Source organism: Triticum dicoccoides, chromosome 4A, assembly GCF_002162155.2.
Source record: "Triticum dicoccoides isolate Atlit2015 ecotype Zavitan chromosome 4A, WEW_v2.0, whole genome shotgun sequence".
Taxonomy (NCBI): domain Eukaryota; kingdom Viridiplantae; phylum Streptophyta; class Magnoliopsida; order Poales; family Poaceae; genus Triticum; species Triticum dicoccoides.
Genome location: NC_041386.1, coordinates 392,430,541 through 392,437,253, shown reverse-complemented (window position 1 = coordinate 392,437,253; position 6,713 = coordinate 392,430,541). Strand labels below are relative to the sequence as shown.

The 6,713-nt window shown below is 45.6% G+C and overlaps 1 long non-coding RNA gene across 2 annotated transcripts; it reads right to left on the bottom strand.

Annotated features, from left to right (window-relative positions):
* Positions 1-1,495: 1,495 nt before the first annotated feature.
* On the bottom strand, positions 1,496-3,783 carry LOC119288925. 2 transcript variants are annotated; one of them, XR_005141354.1, is made up of 5 exons: positions 3,230-3,783; positions 2,972-3,025; positions 2,741-2,811; positions 2,516-2,559; positions 1,496-1,752 (listed from the first exon to the last, which is right to left on the bottom strand). It is a non-coding gene; the product is annotated as an uncharacterized LOC119288925 (long non-coding RNA). The 2 variants fall into 2 exon arrangements; XR_005141355.1 differs by having other exon boundaries at positions 3,273-3,783.
* Positions 3,784-6,713: the final 2,930 nt, after the last annotated feature.

Below are 6,713 nucleotides of genomic sequence, written 5' to 3'. Positions count from 1 at the left end.
AACCGGGATTCCGAGTCTGGTCGGGTCTTGCCGCTAGAAGGAATATCCTTCGTTGACCGTGAGAGCTTGTGATGGGCTGAGTTGGGACACCCCTGCAGGGATTTGAACTTTCGAAAGCCGTGCCCGCGGTTATGGGCAGATGGGAATTTGTTAACGTCCGGTTGTAGAAAACCTGAAGTTGACCTTAATTTACATCAACCACGTGTGTTACCATGATGGTCTCTTCTCGACGGAGTCCGGGAAGTGAACACGGTGTTGGAGTTATGCTTGGCGTAGGTTGCTATGGGATCACTTCTTGATCATACTTTTATCGACCATGCTTTGCCTTCTCTTCTCGCTCTCATTGCGTATGTTAGCCACCATATATGCTAGTCGCTTGCTGCAGCTCCACCTCATTCCTTTTACCTTACCCACTAGTCAGCTTGCACGTGCAATGCACGTCTTATACGGTGAGCCAATGAGATTTCCACAAATACAAAATAAATGTATCACAAAAGTGTTCAATAGAAACACAATTCTTTGATGTCGCTCAAGTTGCATTTTCAAAGGTGAGACACAATTGTGGCCATGTTGTTGCATACAGACCACAATATATATTACTCCATCCATTAGGTCTTCTCATTGGTTGTTAATAAGGAAGATGATTTTTTTATGACTGAAAAAAGCCTCACTTAAACATATCAACGGCAGTGAGCAATATTCTAAAGCAAAATCTCAACACCAAAAATTCTTACGAAGGCACAAAATGTTTGTTACAACTGCTAGTTCCAATAAAAAAATAACTACCTTTAAAATGTATTGGAATCGACTAAAGCTTCTTCATTAATGAAATAAATGATAACGGAAATATCATTAATCCAGGTCATCTTGAACCGAATATTGCCTAGCCCACGGTTTGTCAGTGTATACAAAGATATGCTTGAGTAATGATCCAAGAGCAAGAGCATTGGGGACAGCAGAGCCACCCATCAACAACTGTGTTCGCTTAAATTTCCTTGTCAATGGATCATCAGACTATGTTCTACTTAACTTTCTTGGCTCAAGCTCGGTGCAGAACTTTGCATGGAACTCCTTATTACTTAAGAAATGAATATCACATGGAAATCTAAGCTTAACCAGTCGCGTCAAGAAATGTCTCGGCTCACTAAGTTTTTAACCACTTGGTTCTGCCCTGGTTGGAGCTATATTAGTTTTAATGGGATATATACCTGTATTGTCCACCAAACCAACCAAACAAAATCATGCCTTCTAAAAGCTGATGGGGATCTCCCGTTCAACTTCATCCAAGCAATCCCCCACAAAAAAACTTCATCCAAGCAATCAAATGGTACATAAAGATATGGTAGTCGTCCAGTGAACTTGCATTAAAAGTGAGGGTTCGCCCAAAAATCCTCTGTTTGTTTTCTAAAAGGGCAAGTGCCATTGTTTTTCCTGTGAAGACCTTGTATCATCAGATGGCATATGAAATACTGAATTGTAAGGTTATAATTTTTTGAAAGGTTCCAGGCTTCCAGCAATGTACATAATAGGAAAACGAACTCGTGGGTACCAAGTCTTTTGGATGCAGTGACATAGCCTGAATAGATTTCTTATCGTGCGTAACAGTAGACATAGTCATTGGAGAAACAAACAGCTATAATTGAAACAGAATCGCATAGATGATGGAAACCATTTTGTGAACATTGCCTTGTTAGATAGTTAATATCCCAGAAGTTGATGGTTGTAGCATGTGTGCTTGACAATTTGTGGATCCTGAGGAAGGAAAAACAATATAGTTAATAGTAGGTATTGAAATGCACAAGAAAATACTAACTCAAGCAAGGTCATATCATGATTTCCCTACATACTCTCTTGCCGCATATGTATGGAACTCTTAATCCCAACTTACGAGAGAAACTGCAGGTTTTTATCTAATCAAAATCCATCATACTACCAGAACAGAAAAATGAGGAAAAACAATTCTTGGAGAACATCACATGGACCATCCAACACGTCCAAATTTCACGGAAAATAGGCAGATCATGAAAAAGTTCTCATAACATTGCTCATCAGGCTCTAAACTCTGAATTTGAGTGTGTCCTCTGCTGTAATTGTTCAGCCCTTGTAGGATCATAAAAAGGGCCAGGGATGCAAATGTTGCAGGCTATGTAATTCACTCTGTAATTGATAGCCCTTGTGTCGTCATACATTTTCCTTTCCCCTTTTCTCTTAATTGACTGGACGATTATAAAAAGAGGGGCTAGTCAATTAACCTAAAAAAAATGACATATGTTGGGTAAAAGTAACTACCCTTGAAGAAACCAATAGTAACAACATTCGACCCAAACATTTAGTTGCTTCACTTTTAACTTGTCTCGCGATGACAGGTGGGCTGGTCGTGTATGTAATGGGTCTTCGTATAATTGCAGTTTGTCGTTTAATTTGGTCTGGCTGTTGAGGCATGGATAAAAAGAATAACTGAATAATTATACACGTCATGTTGTATTCTGATATGCTTATGAGCTAACACCTGTACCTCTCACATACATCCAACTATGGGTCATCATCAGGTTCATGTTCCTGCAAAGGATAGGAAATCAATGAGAAATTTAATCCAAACAAGGAGAAGATCAACAAAAGCTACAGAAAATAAAAAACAGCTAGGTGCCTTGTCAAGATCCTTAATCAAAAGCAAACTATATTAGTTCAATAAACGACAATATGAAAAGCATACTGATTAGGAAGCATTAATTAAGCTCACATATGATTTCTCCTTCGGTCCTTCTTGACTCCTTTATCTTTTCATACTCTCCTCCTCTTTGGCACATGTATCTTGCAAAAGATTCATCATGCAAATTTATGTAAAAGACATTAATTCAGTACAAGCAGATTAGTTTTGGAATCCACACCATACACAAATTAAAATCTATTTCTCCTATATAACTTACAATCTACGTCTGACAAATTATCAACAAACTAAAAGAACTTTAACCTGCAGCATCCCATGTGCATCCATGCTGCAGCGCCTTCCTCTAAGCCTCTCCTGCTGCATGAGATGAAAAAGAGTTACTTAGAGGGTCGTACACACACCAGAAATCCTAAAAGCAAAAACATCTTTCCATCCAGCAATCCTTTCAAGGGAACAGGAGAAGCACAACATCAGATGCAGTCGATTCATACATACAATTTCTGAATTAATGTGAAGTTGTGAACACACAGCAGAATGTTACTGAAATGTTCAATTTCATACAAACATGTTAGCCAAAAGGGAGGCGTCCGATCAAGGTGCCAACCCAAAAGTTGGGAAAGGCGTCGGCGACCTCCGGCCGAGAACGGCCGGGCTGTGGCTCGGCGATGCGGTGGCGCTGCCCTCGTGTAGTAGTGTGGCGGCGGGGCTACCGCTCGGTGATGCGGCTGCAGGGCGCTCGCGCGGCACTGCCCTGTGCGTGCCACGCTCGCGGCCGAGCTCCGCCTCCGGCGCTGCCCAGCCTCTCTTCTCCCGCCCTCAGCCACACCACCTGCTCGTCCGCCATGGCCTTACAGCCGCCGCTGCTATGTGCTGCACATGCGCTGTTGTCCGGCTGTCCGCCAATGCGTCGCTTCTCCCCGCCGTCATCGCGTCGCGGGCGCCTCCCTTAACACCTCTCGATGGCGAAGACGAAATCTGGTGAGGAGGGAGAGAAGGCTGATGCCACAAGCCGGAGGTGCAGCGCTCCATTGAGGGTGAGGGGATTCAATTGGATCTGCTTCCTTTTTTCATGCGTGATTGTTGGGGCCGCGGCTGTGGATCGTATCGAGACGGCAGAGTTTTCGTACGCTCTCTCAAATCGCTAAACACACTTTTGACTGACAATTAGTGTATATGGACGGCTAGATATAATCAAATGATTCAGATCGTGAGGCTATAATTGATTGAGAGTGTTACGTGTAAGTTAGGCTGGGTACGTTTAGGGATGAATATGTTTGCTTGTTTAATAGTAGTAGAAATAAGCTTAAAGAGTCTTGATCGCGAGGGTGCGAGATTGTTGAGTCCCCGTGACTCACAGATACTTCCAAAACCAGCTTGCAGGTTTCGATGAGTCCGTGCAGATGACGCAACCAAGCTCAGGAAGAGCTCGATCAAGATCTTGTCCTTTGTGTTGTTTTCGTTTCAGTCGATCAGTAGTGGAGCCCAGTCGGGATGATCGGGGATCTGTGTAGCATTTGGGGTAGTATTATTTTATTTTGGTTTCATAGTCGGACCTTGTGGTGTATCTGGATGATGTAATGCTTTATTCATGTAATTGTGTGAAGTGGCGATTGTAAGCCAACTATGTAACTCTTTCACTTATGTATTAGATGGGTTGTGTGAAGATTACCTCACTTGCGACATTGCTTTCAATGCGGTTATACCTCTAAGTCGTGCTTCGACACGTGGGAGATATAGCCGCATCGAGGGTGTTACACAACGTCAATCTCTCCCTATGTGGGACTTCAACCCGGAAGGACCATGAACTATTCAGCACTTCTTCGGCATGACGCTCGAAGAGATGTATGGATTGTTCTTTGGATCACGGATAAAGTGTCCGGACAGCACCGAGGATGCGGGTCTCAACTGTAATCGTCCAGATACCTAGGTAAGTATTTCCACGACCGAACACACTGTCTTTTCACTTGTCATAACATAATTCTGAAAGAATTTCTCTTGGCCAGGACTGAGTGAGAAAGGCAAAGATGATCAGGTGTTCGGCCCCCCTTCCCGATGGCTTGCTGGATCCTGTACTAGTGAGGATGCTAGAGTATGCACCTTATCAAGTGCCCTCGGAGGAAGATAAAGGGAGAGACGAAGAAGTTGAAAGCAAGCCTAACGCACTACTCATCCAAACTGGGGGAATTAGAACCTCCATGAAGGAGGATAATCAGGGAGAAGAATATGAAATTCCCTCTCCCCAAAGAAGGAAAAGCACAACTCCTGAAGACTTGGAAACAAGGGTTTCCAAACGAGAGAAGAAACCCTCGCCAGGGGGCCCTGACCCGGAGGGCATTCCTTCCGCACCATGCCCACAAGGGGATCAGCCTTCCACTAAGCTGTAAGTGAACAAAAGTACTTTTGGTGAATGTATTTTGCTTTATCTCCGCTGACAATAACCAAGACGTATGTCTTGTAGTCCAGATCTTAGCTCTTCCCAACAGAGTTCGTCTTCGGGGGATCTTCTTCCGGAGATGATGGAGAGTGAAACTCCTCCCCTTGTCTCCTCGCCTCCTGGGGCGGATGACCCTGAGGTGTCATCACGGAGGATTTCTCATGATCCGCCAAGGCCAGAAGGTAACCCTTCGGCCACCCGAAGTCCGAAGTATTCGGCTCCTAAGAGGAGTAACAGAAAGAGTCCGGGGTTGTCCGGTGCGCAACCGGATGTACTGACGGGTCTTTTGGAGCAAGCGGCTATCTCAGAGGAGCATCATAGTTTAATGGGTACGGTGGTTGAGAGGATCTCATCCGCCAAAAGTAGGTTGCATGAAGCTTTTACGAGCCTGCTAAAAGGCTTTGAGGTACACAAAAAAATTGACGGTACCGCACACGCTAGGTGTGCTCTATACAGATAGTAGCCCCTGAGACTCTGGTTGTTGTCCCGAGGCGGCAAACAGAGGATCATAGTCCCAGGTAATGATCGCGCTGCTTTCGTGTGCAGGTAGCGGACGGTCCGGTGGCTAGCCGGACTACTGAGTTTGCCGGACTAAGCTGGCAACTGGACGCGGCAGATGCCGACATTGTCTTGTGAACAAGCGGCTTGACGAGGCACAGGGTATGTATTTTTGGGTGGTCAGCAAGTATTAAGAGGAGCATGATGCTAGTATCTATAATACGTTTTGACTGCAGATGGAGCTGCCGCCGTGGAGACCCTTCGGGAGGAACTTGCCCGAGCCAAGGAACAAGCCAGGAGAAGTGATGCGGCCGCCCTAAAGGCGGCCGAAGACTTAAGAGCCGAACAGGCTGCTCATCGCAAGAGCGAAGATGAAATAGCCAAGATGGCTGTTGAGCTGAAACATGCCGCCGGCCGATATGAGCTTCTTGAAAAGGAAAGCCAAGTGAGAGCGGCTGACCTGAAGAGAGCCGTGGAGGCAGCCAAGGAAACCCGTTCTAAAATCAGAGCGATAGATGAGGAGCTCCGTCGAGCCGGAGATATCGCGGCTGGGAAGCCCTTTTTGTTGCAGATGAAGTTCGGGGATCCGAAGTATGCCCCTCTGGATCGATTATGGAGTGCTGCAGACGCGTACGCGGACTTGGCAATGAGTGCTGCTGATGCGACTGCATTTTTCAAAGATCAAGAAGATCATGACGTAGAGAAGTTGTTCTGGTCGCAGTTCAGTGGTCTGACGCATCCGCTGCTGTTAAATGAGCAAATGGCCGAGTGGGCTGAGCTCCGTTGGTTGTCCGGGCTGGCCATGAGGTCTGTCGTGGATCATCTTTGGCCAGAAGGACCAAAGCCGAATAGTTATTTTGGTTTAGTGCAACGATTCCTTGGTGCTGTTCAACATATCAATGCCATAAAGAGGTCAGCATGCATAGAGGGTGCGCGGATGGCTCTTGCCCGTGTTAAGACATACTAGGCAGAGATGGATGCCACCGCGATTGCAACCCAGGGTCCGGCCGTAGGCCAGGTCTCGGCCGAGCACTATTTAGAAGAAGTCCTAGAAGGCGCTCGTGTAATAGAGGCTAAGTGCTAGAAGAGCATCATGTTCGAGTGACATGTATC